Here is an 18,985-nt window from a genome sequence, read left to right as displayed (position 1 = left end):
CTTCTTGGTCGCAAGCGACTACTGCTTCGGCTACTCCGACTCCGATGACGAGGTCACCCACGACCCCACTCTCGAGTGTTTCCACATCAGGCTTAGGATGCCGAGGGCGGACGAGGAGGACGAGGGGGCGGGTAGCCATTCCCCACTTCGCCCGGGTACAGGCGCCGCCACAACTCCGCGCGTTGTCCTACCGACAGCACGGAACGAGAACCTCGCCCTTGCACGACCTCAATGCCCGGACATGGAACAGCTCCGTGAGCTCCAGGCCAAGGTCGAACAAGACCACTCCTTCTACAGCAGCTTCGAGACTCTCTCGAATAGGAGCAGCGAGGTCGCGGCGACGATGGAGGAGCTCGATGGAGGGCTCGCGATGTGCATCACCGCATCCACGACGACGAAGGGAGTGAGCAACCCCCAGTCTTCAATCGCGCTAGCCAAAACGTCATGGCTGCAGCAATGCTGGTCCGCGCGATGCCCAAGCCTTCTACCACAGAGGGGCGACGGGTCCGCGGCGAGCTCCGAGATCTCCTAGAGACCGCCGCGGTGCAGCAGGCCGAGAGTTCTGCCTCCCGATGGCACGGGGGCACCTTGAACCTACCCGCGGCACCGCCTCAGCAGGATAGGGAAGCCTCGGTTCGTCTCGAGCCCGATCGAGCACCGATAGCCCATAGGGTCCCCTTGCTTCTTGACCGCCTTGGCAATCGACGTGAGGTGCAGGGAGACCATGAGGTGGTCAGCAGGCGACGACGCCACGACAACGAGGGGCCCGCCCGGGGCTACCACCCACACCGAGGTGGCCGTTATGATAGTGAGGAGGACCGCAGTCCTTCTCCTGAGCCATCAGGCCCTCGGGTCTTCAACAGAGCCATCCGTGCTGCTCATTTCTCGGCCCGGTTTTGGCAACCAGCCAATCTCGCGAAGTATAGCGGCGAGACCAATCTCGAACTCTGGCTTGCCGATTACCGCCTGGCTTGTCAGCTAGGTGGCGCGGACGATGACCTACTCATCATCCGCAACCTCCCCTTGCTCTTGTCAGACTCGGCACGAGCTTGGCTCGAGCACCTTCCTCCCTCACAAATCCACGACTGGCGCGACTTGGTTAGGATCTTCATCGGGAACTTCCAGGGCACATACGTGCGCCCTGGGAACTCCTGGGATCTTAAGAGTTGTCGCCAGAAACCAGATGAGTCTCTCCGAGACTTCATCCGGCGCTTCTCCAAACAGTGCACCGAGTTGCCCAGCGTCGGCGACTCGGAAATCGTCTAGGCTTTCCTCTTCGGCGCCACCTGCCGAGACTTGGTCCGAGAGTTAGGTCGGAATGTGCCGCGCTCAGCTGCTGTGCTCCTCGACATCTCCACCAACTTCACCTCGGGCGAAGAAGCTGTTGGAGCCATCTTCCCTGACAGCGACGCCAAGGGGAAGCGGAGGGACGAGGCCCCCGAGGCCTCAGCCTCCCACCTCCCCAAGAGAAAGAAAAAGGGCCGCCTGGGAAAGCAGGAGGTCCTAGAGGCCGATCTGGTCACGGCTGCAGAATGCAAGAATCCCCGAGGCCTCAAGGGCCCTAGGCCCTTCGACGACATGCTTAGGAAACCTTGCCCGTACCATCAGGGCCTGGCAAAGCACGCCCTCGAGGATTGCTCCATGCTCCGACATTACTACACCAAGCTCGGGGCCCCCGACGATGACACCAAGCTGAAAGGGGCCGGCAACCGGGACGATGACAAGGACGATGGGTTCCCCGAGGTTCACAACGCCTTCATGATCTTTGGCGGACCCTCGGCGTGCCTCACAGTGCGCCAGCGGAAGAGGGAGCGCCAAGAGGTCTTCTCAGTCAAGGTGGCCACTCCCCGACACATCGACTGGTCTCGGGAAGCGATCACCTTTGATTGAGATGACCACCCCGACCATGTCTCGAATCCTAGGCAGTACCCGCTTGTTGTCGACCCAATCGTCGGCAACACCCGGCTCACCAAGGTATTGATGGACGGAGGCAGCGGCCTCAACATCCTCTACGCCAGCACCCTGGAGCTCCTAGAGATCGACCGTTCGTGGCTCCAGGGTGACGCCGTGCCCTTCCATGTCATCATGCCAGGGAAACGCACGTGACCCCTCGGGCGCATCGACCTTCCCGTCTACTTCGGCACCCCGTCCAACTACCGCAAGGAGGTACTTACCTTCAAGGTGGTTGGATTCAGGGGAACCTACCACGCCATCCTGGGGCGGCCGTGCTACGCCAAGTTCATGGCGGTCCCCAACTACACCTACCTCAAGCTCAAGATGCCGGGTCCCAACGGCATCATCACGATCAAGTCCATGTACGAGCATGCATACGACTGCGACGTCGAGTGCATCGAATACGCCGAGGCTCTTGTGGAAGCCGAGACCCTCATCGTCGACCTCGACCGACTCGGCAGCCAGCTGCCCGAGCCCAAGCTTCGAGCCAGGACATTCGAGCCCGTGGAGGCCATCAAGCTCGTCCTAGTCAACCCCGCCTGCCCCGACGACCGGGTGCTGAGGATAAGCGTCACCCTCGACATCAAATAGGAGGCCGTGCTCGTCGACTTTCTCCGCGCAAACACCGACATGTTCACGTGGAGTCCCTCGGACATGCCGGGCATACCAAGGGAGGTTGCCAAGCACGCCTTAGACATTCGGGCCAGCTCCAGACCGGTGAAGCAGCGCCTGCGCCGATTCGACGAGGAAAAGCGTAGGACCATCGGCGATGAAAGGATCAAGATGCCCAAGAGGGGGGGTGAATTGGGCTAATTCTAAATTCACTTGCAATAATCAAATCCTACGGATAGCCCAATTAACCCCTTGTGCCTAGAAAAGTGTTTAAATCAAAACAATGCACAACAACCTATCTACCTTGTTCCAAACTTACTCTAGCAAGCAATTCTATGGATGTAAAACAAGTATTGAATTGCTCAAAGTAAATACTCAAAGTAAGTGATCAAAGTAAGTAGAGAGAGAAAGGAACGCGGTGATGTTTTGCCGAGGTATCGGAGAGTCGCCACTCCCCACTAGTCCTCGTTGGAGCACCCGCGCAAGGGTGTAGCTCCCCCTTGATCCGCGCAAGGATCAAGTGCTCTCTACGGGTTGATTCTTCGACACTCCGTCGCGGCGAATCACCCAAAGCCGCTCACAACTTGAGTTGGGTCACCCACAAGCTCCGCCGGGTGAACACCAAACTCCCAATCACCACCAAGCCATCTAGGTGATGGCGATCACCAAGAGTAACAAGCACGAACTCTCACTTGACCACGCGAAGCCTAATGAGAAGATGGATGCACACTTTGCTACTCTTGATTTGCTAGTGAGGCTACTCTCTTGGATTCTCAAATCACAAACACCTCACTAGGATCTTGCTCTTCTTGGCACTCACAAACGTGTTTCTCAGCTGTTGGAATGAGCAAAGGATACTCCATTCACGAGTGGAGCTTCTATTTATAAGCCAGCCTGAAAAACTAACCGTTATGAGCTTCTACGGGATGACCGGACGCTCCGGTCGTGATGACCAGACGCTCCAGTCAGTTCAACCCGCGAACCAGCATTCAAGTGATGACCGGACGCTGTCAGGGTCCGGTCAGTACCGACCGGACGCGTCCGGTCGCTCTTGGATGCTTACTGTAAACGACCGGACGCTGGATACTCAGGGTCCGGTCACATTGACCGGACGCGTCCGGTCACACTTTTCCAAGTCTGGACCCTTACTGGAGTTGACCGGACGCTGGCCCTCAGCGTCCGGTCACATGACCTCCCAGCGTCCGGTCACACCAGACTTGATCTTCTCGGTCAAATGAACTGACCGGACCCTGCGGCCAGCGTCCGGTCGCACCGGAGCCAGCGTCCGATCAGTATTTGACCCTCCATTCACTTCCAACTTCCGAACATATGTGAATGAAGTTTGCTCCAAAGGATCTTAGGCATTCGTAGGAGCTACCTAGAGCTAGTTTTTAACAAGTGTGCACCACACCTAACTCACTAGACTCAACTAGGTCAAGCTACCCGTTCATACCCCCCTTCATAGTACGGCCAAAGGAAAAACAAAGTCCTAAACTACTCTAAGTGTCTCTCCAACTCCAATCGACACTTAGAACTAGTCATCCTTAACCTTGTCGTCCATCCTTTTGTAAACCGAAACGATTTCCATCGTAGGGGCATGACAACCTCGATTGCCCAATCGATCTCCATTACCATGACCTAACTTACTTGTCTCTGCAAAACACATGTTAGTCATAGTAATCTTTGTATTGACATTAATCACCGAAATCCAACTAGGGGCCTAGATGCTTTCAATCTCCCCCTTTTTGGTGATTGATGACAATACCACCTCGAGTATGTTATGGAGTGAGGTTTTTGACGGGCTTGGTTCATATAAGCTTTTGTCAATAAGAACAAAAGAGTTAGTCAAGCTTATATGACCCAAGCCAACACAATGTACTCAAAGGATATGAATTAAGCATGAGTACAAATAACAAAGCTCATTTGCTTCGAAGTAAAAACGCGGAAGCAAAAGCAAATGAACATTCCACAAGTGATATGACATATAAATAAAGCAAAGTAGAAATCACACATGTCAAATATCACAATCATGTAGATAGCACTATCACATGTATATATAATAGTATGCATGAAAGAGAACACACGAATGCATAAGTAATAGTGTATCACACAAATAAAACTCCAAATGTATATAATAAGCTGATACTAGATAACTAGCTCCCCCTAAAACTCGCTTCCCCTAAGTCTACATACTCAAACCCTCTCCCCCTTTGGCGTCAAACACCAAAACCTAAGGGTCGGTCGGCGGGGCTGCAGCGGACGAGTCGGGCGCTGAAGTACGTGGAGCAAGGTGAAACTAGGCGCCATCATCATCTGACCCTGAGCTCTGAACTGACTGACCCTCTGAAGCAGGAAGTGTCGCTGAAGCGGTCTGGGTCTGAGCTGGGGCTGGTGCTGCCTGTGAAGCTGCAAGTATGTCTGTCGTAGGATCTGACGAGGTGACAGACGAGGGGAGCCTCTGAGTAGTCATGATAGCTGGAGCTGCTGTAGACGGACCGGCAGTATGCATGTGAGGCGGAGTAGGCATGCCGGTCAACTCGCTGAATGATGCTCCAAGACTCCTGGAGACTGACGACTCAGGCACGAATAGCGAGGAAGTCTGCTCTGGTGAGAAACCCGTGTGATAAGGAGTGAACTGCGGGGCTACACCAGGTGAAGCTAACCACTAGGACACCTGTACAGGAGGTGAAGTAAACTGAGCTGGAGGCTGTCCCTAACTCTGAAGCCCGATGGGCTGTACTGCTGGAGTCGTCGAAGTGGTAGGAGGCTGTGCAAGCTGGGGCGAAGTCTGTGGCAGTGGAATCCCAATGGCTGTCACTACATGCTGCATGAATCCCATGAGCTGCTGCTACATAAGTAACTGCTGGTGCTGAAGGAGCTGCTGCTGCCGCTGAAACTCGTCCTGACGAGCCTGAAACTGAGCGAAGTTTGTAGCTGTCTCCTGTGCCTGTCGTGTCTGATCCTGCTGCATCCGCTCAAGAATAGCAATGAGAGCGGGGTCTGTCTGTGGAGTAGGTGGAGCAGAACTGGAGCTACCGGCCTCTGCATCGTGTCTGCGTGGAGGCATCTGAGGTATAGGCTGGTAGTCGTCGTCAGAGCTGTCACTGTACTCACTCGCTCCCTACTGTGCCTCTAGCTCCTCCTCCTCAGTGGCTGCAATCCCTTTGATGATCTCGTCCTGCTAAGCTGCAGACTCTGGCACATTGGGGCGACGGCTAGGCTGACTGGGTGCCTGAGGAGTGGCGTGTCTGATCCTCTGTGACAGGTTGTAAGCTGGGAACTCTGTAGTGGCACCTGTATACTCATCCATCATGCCAGGGGGCTTATCAATCACAACTCTGCAGATGAGGAACGTGATCCAGTGAGCATAGGGAAGCTGCCTGCGACCCTTGAATCCCTCAGCTATAGTATCCTCCATCTCTGAAAGAAGGAGGTCCCAGATGTCAAACACTATCATCTGCATGATGGCATTGAGAAGCCAGAGCTGTAAGCGAGTCAGGCCCTCCCTGTATCCCAACCTGGGAAGCAATGTCCTCCTGATGATGGCCTCTAGTATCCTCGCTGTAGGAGTCAAGTCACTGGGGTTCCTGCTCGACCCCTCACCAAACGGCTCCTTGAAGCAATGGCGCACTAAGTCTGTAGGGGGCACCAACCCTCCATGGGGACGCTTGGGAGGCTCCTGATGTCCATAGCAAACCTCATGCATCCTTACAGGCTGCTCCTGTAGTCTCAGTATCTCTCTGGCCCTGCTACTCGTCACTCTATAGTCTTTGCCGTTGAAGGCAAAGTGAATGAATCTGTGATGAGGATCGATGTAGAGCGAGGCATAAAACTGACGAACCCAAGAAGGTACATATATCCCTGTCCGTCCAATCAGATCTGACAGTCCTGGCAAATATGACAAGTATTGCCGAATGCCCTCTCCGGCTGCTGCCACAATGGACTCTATCGGACAGACCCTCTATGATCTGAACACTGCCCCACTGTTTAGATATGCATTGTAGAAATCCTCCTGCAGTGGCGTGTAGAACCCCTCAGCTGCTCTCTCATCCCTCCTCGGAGGGAACCAAACCTCAAACTCAACAAACCGCAGCTGCTGAACCTACCTGGCTGTAGCGGCCCTCAAGTCGAGGTGAACCACTAGAGGCGGACCCTGTGGTCTGGGCGGAGGGCGTGAACCCCTGCGCCATGTAGCTGGCCTCGGTGGAACTGCAGCACTGGTACGACTCGAGCGGCATAGCTGAGGTGCCGGCTCGGTCTCCTGACTCTCCTGAGTCTCCTGGGCTAGCTGAGGCTCTGCTGGTGGAGGCTGCTGCTGTGCTGACGGACCCTCCTCAATGGCAACCCGTCGTCCTGCAAACGTGGCAGTCCCTGCTGGACTACCATGACGACGCTCAACCTCCTCAATCGCAGCTCTGACTGCGGGTGAAACTGGCTGATCTGCAATGACAATTCCCCTGTGGGTGGCACCTCTCTCGGCACGCTCTGCGGCCTCTGCAACAGCTGCTGCTCTGGCTGTCTCTGCGTCGGGGTACTTCCGCTTCTTGGATGTTACTTGCTTGGTTGATTTTCCCTTTGATCCGGCTGGCTGACGAGGCGGTGGCCTCCGATCATCATCACCTGGGCCACCACCAACATTCTTGGTACGAGCCATCTGAGCTGACAAGATGGTGAACTGACGCTGATGAAGATCAACTGTCAAACTGTCGCTTTCGAGGCTTGGCCTCGATCCTTACTCGCGAGCTTGGCTCCGAGTTGACTGCCAACTGTCAATTGAACCACAACGGAACCGACTCGCTGCACGATAGAATAGATGGATATACAAATAAATACCATATGTCTAATAGATGCGAAGACCTAGCAGAGAAAGCAATGTAGATGCGAAATTGAATCGAATGGCTTTCTACCTGACGATCAACGAACCGAGAATAGATAAGACGTCACGTGGGGGATCTCGGAACCGGTTAGGGTTAGGTCAAACGCCCTGAATGCAATGGGGAATCAATGTAATTAGAATTTGATCTAGGTCACAGTTGGAGATCAAGATTGAACCACAAGATTTGCCTTACCAAACAATGGGAAGATAGGGCAAGATCACTTGGCGAGGATTTTTAGCCTTGGCACCGATGGAACAACGAGCTTGGGTGCGAGAAGGCCGGCGAGGAGCTGAGCAGGCGGTGGCTTGCGAGACGGCGACGTGTGGCTGCGACTGGCCGGCGGTGGTGCGGGGCAGGGGCACGGAGACGCGCGGCGCGAGGCTGGCACGGGGGCCGGGCGAGGTGGCGCGACGGTCGGCGCGAGGGACGGCGGCGACCCAGCGCTTGGGCTGGCGGCTGCGGCGGCGCGGCTAGGCAAGAGGTGGCGGCTTGGCTGCGGGCTCACGGTGGCTCGGGTTAGGTCAAGGAAGAAGAATGAAGGTTCGGATAAATAACCCCCAAAACGCGACAGAAAAGGAAAGGGGAAAAGAGTCCTTGACGCGCGAGATCCACTCACCGGACGCTCCGGTGGTAGCGACCGGACGCTACCACCCAGCGTCCGGTCGATTCCAGAGAGGTCCGAATCCTCTGAAATCGCGACCGGACGCGTCCGGTGGTCCATGACCGGACGCAGGCAGGGTCCGGTCAGTTTAACTTTGTCATCCTCCGATCGACCGGACGCTGAGCCCTTTCTGACCGGACGCACAGACGCAGCGTCCGGTCACTCCTTCAACAGCAGTTCACCTCCTGTGAACTGACCGGACGCTGAACAGCAGCGTCCGGTGCAGCGTCCGGTGCACCTTTTCCAGCAATCCTTCATCCTTCCTTCGCACTGCCTGTTCCCAATCAAGTCCCAACTTGAATAAGATCCAAATAAACACCAATTGGGACTGATGTGAGTGACCTCTCTCAAACCCTCATATTTTTCAAAATATTTTGCCTTAGGCTATAATTCTTTTTAAGAAAATAGGCAACAAGAGGGCAAATGGAACAAAACGACAAAACAACATTCATGCATATGTAATGCTTGTAAGTAAATCTAGTTGCTTGTCAAGTTTGATCCAAGGTTAAGCTTCTTCACACGCTTTTCGGCGGTTATCTTAACCATGTTAGACAAGCCCTATATGCATTGCTACAAATTAAACATGTTGTATATTACAATGAATGCAAGGGACAACACAAGCTCAATTTTTAGTGAAGTTACTAAAATCAAGTACATTGAGCTCATTCCGCAATCTACAAAATGTAGCTTCATCTAACGGTTTAGTAAAGATATCCGCTAATTGATCTTCAGATCTTACACCTTCTAGTGATATATCATTTTTAGCTACATGATCTCTTAGAAAGTGATGGCGGATATCTATATGCTTGGTGCGAGAGTGTTGAACCGGATTATTTGCAAGTTTTACCGCACTTTCATTGTCGCACAAAAGAGGTACTTTCTCTAGAGCTACTCCATAGTCTAGTAAAGTTTGTTTCATGTATAATATTTGTGCACAACAAGCACCCGCGGCAATGTATTCCGCTTCGGCGGTGGACAAAGCCACACTATTTTGTTTCTTGGAGGACCAAGACACAAGTGATCTACCAAGCAAATGGCACCCTCCGGATGTGCTCTTTCTATCAACTTTGCATCCGGCGTAATCCGAATCGGAATAGCCAATTAATTCAAATAAAGCTCCTTTGGGATACCAAAGGCCAATGCTTGGTGTGTGCTTAAGATACCTAAGAATTCTTTTTACGGCAATTAAATGTGTTTCCTTAGGACTAGCTTGAAATCTAGCACACATACACACACTAAACATGATGTCGGGCCTAGATGCGGTTAAATATAACAAGCTACCAATCATAGAACGGTAGAGAGTTTGATCAACCGAGTTACCTCCCTCATCTAGGTCGAGATGTCCATTGGTAGGCATTGGGGTCTTGATTGGCTTACATTCATCCATCTTGAATCTCTTGAGAAGATCTTTTGTGTATTTCTCTTGAGAGATGAATATGCCTTCTTTCATTTGCTTGACTTGAAAACCAAGAAAGAATGTAAGCTCACCAATCATTGACATCTCAAACTCCTTAGACATCAATTCACCAAATTCTTTGCATGAGTCTTCATTTGATGATCCAAAGATGATATCATCAACATATACTTGACAAATGAAGATATGCCCATCAAGCTTCTTGGTGAATAGTGTGGTGTCGACCTTCCCAATGGTGAAGCCCTTCTCAATAAGGAAGTCCCGAAGGCGCTCATACCAAGCTCTTGGGGCTTGCTTAAGCCCATATAGTGCCTTGGACAACGAATGGCTTCTAATCTTGCAACCGGTGCAAAGGTTTCTCCAAAATCTAAACCTTCAACTTGAGAGAACCCCTTTGCCACTAGTCTTGCCTTGTTCCTCACAACAACACCTTGATCATCTTGCTTGTTGCGGAACACCCACTTTGTTCCAATGACTCTTGCATCTTCTGGTCGCTCTTCAAGATTCCAAACTTCATTGCGAGTGAAGTTGTTCAACTCTTCATGCATGGCATTGATCCAATCCGGATCTTTAAGAGCATCTTCTACCTTGGTAGGCTCATAGCAAGAAACAAAAGAGTGATGAGCAATAAATGAAGTAAGCTTTTGAGATTGAGTCATCACCCCCTTTGTTGGACTCCCTATGATGAGATCTTGTGGATGATCTTGTAGGAGAGGTGTATTTCTTCTATTGACCACTTGAGGAGGAGGTTGTGGAGCATCAACATTTTGTGCTTGTACCACCATTTGCTCATGGGAGATATGAGTATCTTCATTTTCTACTCTCCCAACTTTTTCACCATCTTGTGGTACATTTGATGAAGAGGGTTGATTAATGACTTGTACATCATCTTCATCATCTTTTGGCTTGATGTCTCCCACCGGAATATTCTTCATAGCCTCCCTCAATGGTTCATCACCTACATCATCAAGATTCTCATGTGCTCCTTGGGAGCCGTTAGATTCATCAAATTCCACATCATATGTTTCTTCAACCAAGCCGGTGGTATGATTAAATACTCTATATGCTTTGGACTTCAATGAGTAACCAACAAGAAAACCTATATCACAACACCTTTGAAACTTCCCTAGGTGTTGCCGCTTCTTGTAGATGTAGCACTTGCAACCTAACACCCTAAAGACGGAGACGTCCGGCTTCTTCCCATTAAGCAACTCATATGGAGTCTTGACAAGGAACTTTTGAAGAAATAGGCGGTTGGATGCATAACATGCGGTGTTGATTGCTTCCGCCCATAGAGCTTCGGGGGTGTTGTACTCATCTAGCATTGTCCTTGCAAGAGTGATCAAAGTCCGGTTCTTCCTCTCAACTACACCATTTTGTTGAGGAGTATAGGTTGCGGAGACTTCATGTTTGATTCCAACTTCATCACAATAAGCTTCTATATTTGTGTTGTCAAACTCTTTGCCATTGTCACTTCTTATCTTCTTGAGCTTCACTTCAAATTCATTTTGAGCTCTCTTGGCAAACTTCTTGAAACAAGATGCAACTTCGGATTTGTCATGAAGGAAGAACACCCATGTATATCTTGAATAGTCATCCACAATTACAAGACAATAGAGATTTCCTCCCAAACTCTTGTATGTTGTTGGTCCAAATAAATCCATGTGTAGGAGTTCTAGCACTCTTGTGGTTGACATGAAAGCTTTGGTTGGATGAGTGTTTGCAACTTGCTTGCCGGCTTGACATGCACTACAAAGCTTGTCCTTTTCAAACTTCACATCCTTCAACCCTCTCACCAAATCATTCTTCATAAGCTTCTTGAGTGAGCTCATCCCAACATGAGCAAGTCTTCTATGCCATAGCCACCCAAGTGTTGTTTTGGTGAATAGGCAAGTCTTCAAGTTTGCATCTTCGGAGGTGAAGTCAACAAGATATAAGTTGTTGTATCTAAATCCATTGAATATCACTTGATTGTCATCTACCTTGGATACAACCACCTCCTTCTCGGTGAATAAGCATTGAAAGCCAAGATCACACAATTGCCCAACGGATAGCAAGTTGAAGCTCAATGAAGCAACATAGAGCACATTGGAGATGGAATGATCATTTGATATTGCCACTTTGCCCAATCCTTTAACCTTGCCCTTTGAATTATCTCCAAATGTTATTTTCTCTTGTCCATCTACCTCTTCATCTAGTGAGGTGAACATACAAGGATCACCGGTCATATGTTGAGTGCAACCACTATCAATAACCCAATGACTTCCACCGGTCTTGTAGTTCACCTACACACAAGAGATTCAAGCTTTAGGGATCCAAGCTTGTTGAGGGCCCTTCACCTTCTCAACAAGTGACTTAGCCACCCAAACTTTCTTAGGCCTACTCTTGTTGGGGGGACCTAAGAACATGACTTTCATCTTTCCACTCGAATCTTTTCTAAGCATGTAGTGAGCATTGAAAGCAAAGGGTCTAGCATGCTTGGGCAAGGGTTGTGGTGGTGGAGTTTGACACTCATGAGCAAAGTGGCCTTCTAGTCCACACTCAAAACATCTCTTTGGCTTTGGCTTTGGCTTTGATTGTTGGTGTTGAGATTGGGCCTTCTTCTTCTCTACACTTGCCATATATCCAATGCCACTTCTATCCATCTTCATGACGGTATTCATGAGTAGCTCACTTTGGAGATGCTTGCCTCTAGCAAACTTGCTCAATCCCACCTTGAGATGCTCTTTCTCCATCTTGAGCTTCTTATTCTCTTCCTTGAGAATATCATTGTTCTTCTCCTCCTTGAGTTTCTTGATTTCTTCTTTTAGCTTCTCATTCTCAAGGATCACCTCTTTGTCATGATCAAGAGTTTCTAGCACAATGGTGTTGTGACTTTTCATCTCTTCAAGATCTTTCATGAGCTTCTCATTGTCACTCTTGAGCTTGACAAACTCATCATAGTCATTGCACTCAACCACTTGCTTGCCCTTGCTACTAGATCCATGCTCAATGCTTTCATCAATTAAATCATCACATGAGGTAGCTATATCAATCTTAACAACATGGTTAGTAGCATCATGTGGCTCATTTGGTAAGAATTCTTGTGCAATAATAAGGGTATCATAATTGATCTTTAGAGTTGTATATTCATCTTTTAGCTTATGGTGACTAGTGACAAGCTCATTGTGCACCCACTCAAGTTTATCATTTTTATCTTTAAGCTCTTTCTTAGAAGATTTGAGCTCCTTGAGTTTGGATGATATAGAATCATTTGTTTCTTTGAGCTCATCATTAGCCTTTTCTAATGTATCACACTTAGCTAAGAGTGAATCATTTTTAGCATCAAGTTTTTCATTTGTAGCTCTACTCTTTCTAATGATCTTAGTATATTTTCTTAGTATTTTGACAAGATCATCATATGTAGGTGAGTCATCATCATCGCTATCACTATCATCATCACTAGCATGTTCATCATCACTACTATCATCACTCTTAGTTACCTTGCGTTCACCTTTGGCCATAAGGCATAGGTGTGTAGAGGATGATGGCGATGGTGGCGGTGAAGATGCAAGATCAATAGCAATGGCGGCCACCTTTTCATCATCACTCTCATCATCGGATGATCCACTTGATGAATCAATGTCCGTGAGCCAATCACCGACAATGTAGGCCTTGCCACTCTTCTTCTTCTTATAGAAGTCCCTCTTTTTGCCATCTCTCTTCTTGTATGGCTTGTTCTTCTTCTTTTCATCTTCATCACTTGAATCATCTTTCTTGCCCTTGTTCTTGAACTTGTCTTTCTTGGGCTTTGTGCATTGTTGAGCTAGATGGCCAAGTTCGCCACAATTGTAGCAATCCATCTCGGAGATTGGCTTTCTTCTTGAGCTTGTGAAGAACTTCTTCTTCTTGCCGTCGAACTTGATGCCACTCTTGTTTAGCCTTTTTAGCATCTTGGTGGTCTTCTTCACCATGAGGGCAAGGCTTTCTTCATCATCTTCATCACTTGAGCTCTCATACTCAAGTCTTGTTTTGCCCTTGTCTTGGCTAGCTTTGAATGCTAAGTCCTTCTCTTTCTTCTTTGTAGAGGATGAGCCATCTTGTGGTGTGATGTGCATGTACATCTCATGAGCATTGATCTTTCCCAAGATTTGTGTCGGTGTAGCGGTGGAAAGATCACCTTGATGTAGCACGGTCACAATGTGCCCATATTTATCAATGGGGAGGACACTCAAGATTTTTCTCACAACATCGGATGGTGACATTTGAGTAAGTCCAAGCCCATTGGCTTCCTCTACAAGAACATTTAATCGAGAATACATCTCATTAGCACTTTCTTTGGGAAACATCTCAAAAGAATTTAGCTTTTTAATCACAAGATGATAGCGTTCCTCACGCTCACTCTTGGTTCCCTCATGGAGCGCACAAACGTCCGACCATAGAGCATGGGCGTCTTTGTGGTTCCTTACACGATTGAACACCTCTTTGCAAAGGCCTCTAAAAATGGTGTTGCGAGCCTTTGCATTCCATTTCTCATAATTCACTTCATCGCCTTGAAGTTGTGCGGCATTCCTAGGTGCGGGGAACCCTTGAGAGGCGGCTCTAAGAATTCCAACATCTAGAGCTTCTAAGTATGCCTCCATGCGGATTTTCCAATATGGAAAATCATCTCCTTCAAAGATAGGAGGAGGTCCATCCCCGTGAGACATCTTGCTCTAAGCGATTAAGCTTAAAAACGTGAGCACGAGGCTCTGATACCAATTGAAAGGATCAAGATGCCCAAGAGGGGGGGTGAATTGGGCTAATTCTAAATTCACTTGCAATAATCAAATCCTACGGATAGTCCAATTAACCCCTTGTGCCTAGAAAAGTGTTTAAATCAAAACAATGCACAACAACCTATCTACCTTGTTCCAAACTTACTCTAGCAAGCAATTCTATGGATGTAAAACAAGTATTGAATTGCTCAAAGTAAATACTCAAAGTAAGTGATCAAAGTAAGTAGAGAGAGAAAGGAACGCGGTGATGTTTTGCCGAGGTATCGGAGAGTCGCCACTCCCCACTAGTCCTCGTTGGAGCACCCGCGCAAGGGTGTAGCTCACCCTTGATCCGCGCAAGGATCAAGTGCTCTCTACAGGTTGATTCTTCGACACTCCGTCGCGGCGAATCACCCAAAGCCGCTCACAACTTGAGTTGGGTCACCCACAAGCTCCGCCGAGTGAACACCAAACTCCCAATCACCACCAAGCCGTCTAGGTGATGGCGATCACCAAGAGTAACAAGCACGAACTCTCACTTGACCATGCGAAGCCTAATGAGAAGATGGATGCACACTTTGCTACTCTTGATTTGCTAGTGAGGCTACTCTCTTGGATTCTCAAATCACAAACACCTCACTAGGATCTTGCTCTTCTTGGCACTCACAAACGTGTTTCTCAGCTGTTGGAATGAGCAAAGGATACTCCATTCACGAGTGGAGCTTCTATTTATAAGCCAGCCTGAAAAACTAACCGTTATGAGCTTCTGCGGGATGACCGGACGCTCCGGTCGTGATGACCGGACGCTCCGGTCAGTTCAACCCGCGAACCAGCATTCAAGTGATGACCGGACGCTGTCAGGGTCCGGTCAGTACCGACCGGACGCGTCCGGTCGCTCTTGGATGCTTACTGTAAACGACCGGACGCTGGATACTCAGGGTCCGGTCACATTGACCGGACGCATCCGGTCACACTTTTCCAAGTCTGGACCCTTACTGGAGTTGACCGGACGCTGGCCCTCAGCGTCCGGTCACATGACCTCCCAGCGTCCGGTCACACCAGACTTGATCTTCTCGGTCAAATGAACTGACCGGACCCTGCGGCCAGCGTCCGGTCGCACCGGAGCCAGCGTCCGGTCAGTATTTGACCCTCCATTCACTTCCAACTTCCGAACATATGTGAATGAAGTTTGCTCCAAAGGATCTTAGGCATTCATAGGAGCTACCTAGAGCTAGTTTTTAACAAGTGTGCACCACACCTAACTCACTAGACTCAACTAGGTCAAGCTACCCGTTCATACCCCCCTTCATAGTACGGCCAAAGGAAAAACAAAGTCCTAAACTACTCTAAGTGTCTCTCCAACTCCAATCGACACTTAGAACTAGTCATCCTTAACCTTGTCGTCCATCCTTTTGTAAACCGAAACGATTTCCATCGTAGGGGCATGACAACCTCGATTGCCTAATCGATCTCCATTACCATGACCTAACTTACTTGTCTCTGCAAAACACACGTTAGTCATAGTAATCTTTGTATTGACATTAATCACCGAAATCCAACTAGGGGCCTAGATGCTTTCAGGCGAGGAGGTGTAGAAACTATTAGTGGCCGGGTTCATCAAGGAAGTATCCCATCTAGAGTGGTTAGCTAACCCTGTGTTGGTCAAAAAGAAAAATGGGAAATGGAGGATGTACATAGACTACACCGGTTTGAATAAAGCCTATCCAAAAGTCCCCTTCCCATTACCTTGAATCGATCAAATCGTTGACTCCACTGCGGGATGCGAGACTTTGTCTTTCCTTGATGCATATTCTGGTTACCATCAGATCAAGATGAGAGAGTCCGACCAGCCTGCGACTTCTTTCATCACCCCATTCGGCATGTACTGCTACGTGACTATGACCCAGGTCTTTGGCGACCACATCGGGCGAACCGTTGAGGCCTATGTGGATGACATCGTGGTCAAGTCTAGAAAGGCCGAGGATCTCATCGACAACTTGAAGATAGCCTTCAAATGCCTTAGAGAGAAGGGCATCAAGCTCAATTCTAAGAAGTGTGTGTTCGGGGTCCCCCGAGGCATGCTCTTGGGATTCATAGTATCAGAACGCGGCATCGAAGCCAACCCAGAGAAGGTCTCGGTCGTAACCAGCATGGGACCAATCAGAGACCTCAAGGGAGTACAGAGGGTCATGGGATGCCTTGTGGCCCTAAGCCGCTTCATCTCACGCCTCGGCGAAAAAGGCTTGCCTCTGTACCGCCTCTTGAGAAAATCCGAACGCTTCTCTTGGACCCCCGAGGCCGAAGAGGCCCTCACCAAGCTCAAAGCGCTGCTCACCAATCCTCCTGTCCTGGTACCATCGACGAGGGACGAGGCCCTCCTACTATACGTCGCCGCAACAACCCAAGTGGTCAGCGCGGCCATAGTAGTAGAGAGGCAGGAAGAGGGGCATGCTCTACCCATCCAACGACCTGTCTACTTCATTAGCGAAGTGCTCTCCGAGACCAAAGCACGCTACCCCCACATCCAAAAGCTTATCTACGCCATAGTCTTGGCTCGACGCAAGCTGCGCCACTACTTTGAGTCCCACCCAGTAACGGTGATATCATCTTTCCCCCTGGGAGAGATAATCCATAACCGGGAGGCCTTGGGTAGGATAGCCAAATGGGCAGTTGAACTCATGGGGGAAGCCCTGGCCTTTGCGTCTTGGAAGGCAGTCAAGTCTCAGGTCTTGGTCGATTTTGTGGCTGAGTGGACCGACACCCAACTGCCACCTGCTCAGATTCAGATGGAGTGCTAGACCATGTACTTCGACGGGTCCCTGATGAAGTCTGGGGTAGGCGCGGGTCTGCTCTTCGTCTCGCCCCTCGGAATACACATGCACTACATGATTCGGCTCCACTTCGCCGCCTCCAACAACGTGGCCGAATATGAAGCCCTCGTCAATGGCTTGCAGATCACCATTGAGCTTGGAGTATGGCGTCTCGACATCCGAGGCGACTCGTAACTCGTCATTGACCAAGTCATGAAGGAGTCAAACTACCTCGACCCCAAAATGGAGGCATACTGCAAGATGGTATGTCGCCTAGAAGACAAGTTCGATGGTCTCGAACTCAACCACATCGCTCGAAAATACAACGAGGCCACGGACGAACTGGCAAAGATGGCCTCGACATGGGCTCTGGTCCCCCCGAATATCTTTGCCAGGGACCTCCACAAGCCTTCCGTTGACTATGCCTCGGCAGCGAAAGGGGGCCCACCGGCCGAACCCACCGCAGGGCTCGACACCTCCTCGACTGCCAAGACTCCTTCGGGCAAGCCCGAGGTCATGGAAGTGGACACGGGGCCTCCCCAGACTGACCAGAACATGGACTGGCGAATCCTATTCCTTGATTGGCTCGCTCAGGGAGAGCTTCCTCGCGATAGGACCAAAGCCCGATGGCTTGCGCGACAAGCCAAGACTTATGTCCTCTGCAATCACGAATTGTATAGACGAAGTCCCTCTGGCGTCCTCCAACGATGCATCACCACCGAGGCAGGGCAAGCCCTACTTTGGGACTTGCATGTAGGGGCCTATGGGCACCACGCGGCGTCTCGGACGCTCATCGGAAACGCCTTCTGCCAAGGGTTCTACTGGCCGATGGCGGTTGCCGACACCACCAAGTTAGTACACTCATACGAAGGATGCCAGTACTACGCACGGCAGATGCACCTCCTGGCCCAAGCCCTCCAAACCATCCCCATCACTTGGCCATTTGCCATATGGGGGCTCGACATGGTCGGGCCTCTGCAGAAGGCGCCCAGGGGCTACACCCATCTCTTGGTAGCAATCGATAAATTTTCCAAGTGGATCGAGGCTCATCCAATCAATCAAATCAAATCCGAGCAAGCAGTGCTATTCTTCACCGACATTATCCACAAGTTCGGGGTCCCAAACACCATCATCACCGAGAATGGGACACAGTTCACCGGCAAAAAATTCTTGGCGTTCTACGACGACCACCACATCCGTGTGGCCTGGTCGGCCGTAGGACACCCAAGGACAAACGGCCAAGTAGAACATGCCAACGGCATGATCCTACAAGGCCTCAAGCCAAGAATTTACAACCAGTTGAAGAAGTTTGGCAAGAAATGGCTCGCCGAACTCCCATCGGCTACAGGCCTACAACGAGCAAAGCAACCGCACCGCCCGCGAAGACGCCCTCGACCAACTGGAAGAAGCCCGACACCTTGCGCTGCTACATTCGGCCAAGTACCAGCAAGCCCTACGGTGCTATTAGGCTCAGCGCATTCAAAGCTGAGACTTAAAGGTAGGCGACCTGGTGTTGAGGCTAACACAGAGCAACAAGGGCCGCCACAAGCTAACCCCACCATGGGAAGGGTAGTACATCGTCGCCCAAGTACTAAAGCCCGGGACCTACAAGCTAGCCAACGAGAAGGGCGAAATCTTCACCAACGCTTGGAACATAGAACAGCTATGTCGCTTTTACCCTTAAATTTCCAAGCATTGTATATATTGTTTCTCGGAATACAATTAAGAAGCGTTCCTTAGTTGTTCTAATTTTTTGAGAACCCCCCCCCCGAGCCCATCGTGGGTCTCGGAAATACGATAACACTGTAAGGGAGACTCGGCTCTACCTCTGCAGAACCAAGCCTCCCTCGGGGGCTAGATGGGGGACTCCCCCTAAGTCTCACGCACCATTCTTCAAGCACCATTCTTCAGTCATTTTTTGA

This window comes from Miscanthus floridulus, chromosome 12 (assembly GCF_019320115.1).
Source record: "Miscanthus floridulus cultivar M001 chromosome 12, ASM1932011v1, whole genome shotgun sequence".
NCBI lineage: Eukaryota > Viridiplantae > Streptophyta > Magnoliopsida > Poales > Poaceae > Miscanthus > Miscanthus floridulus.
This window is presented reverse-complemented; position numbering follows the sequence as displayed.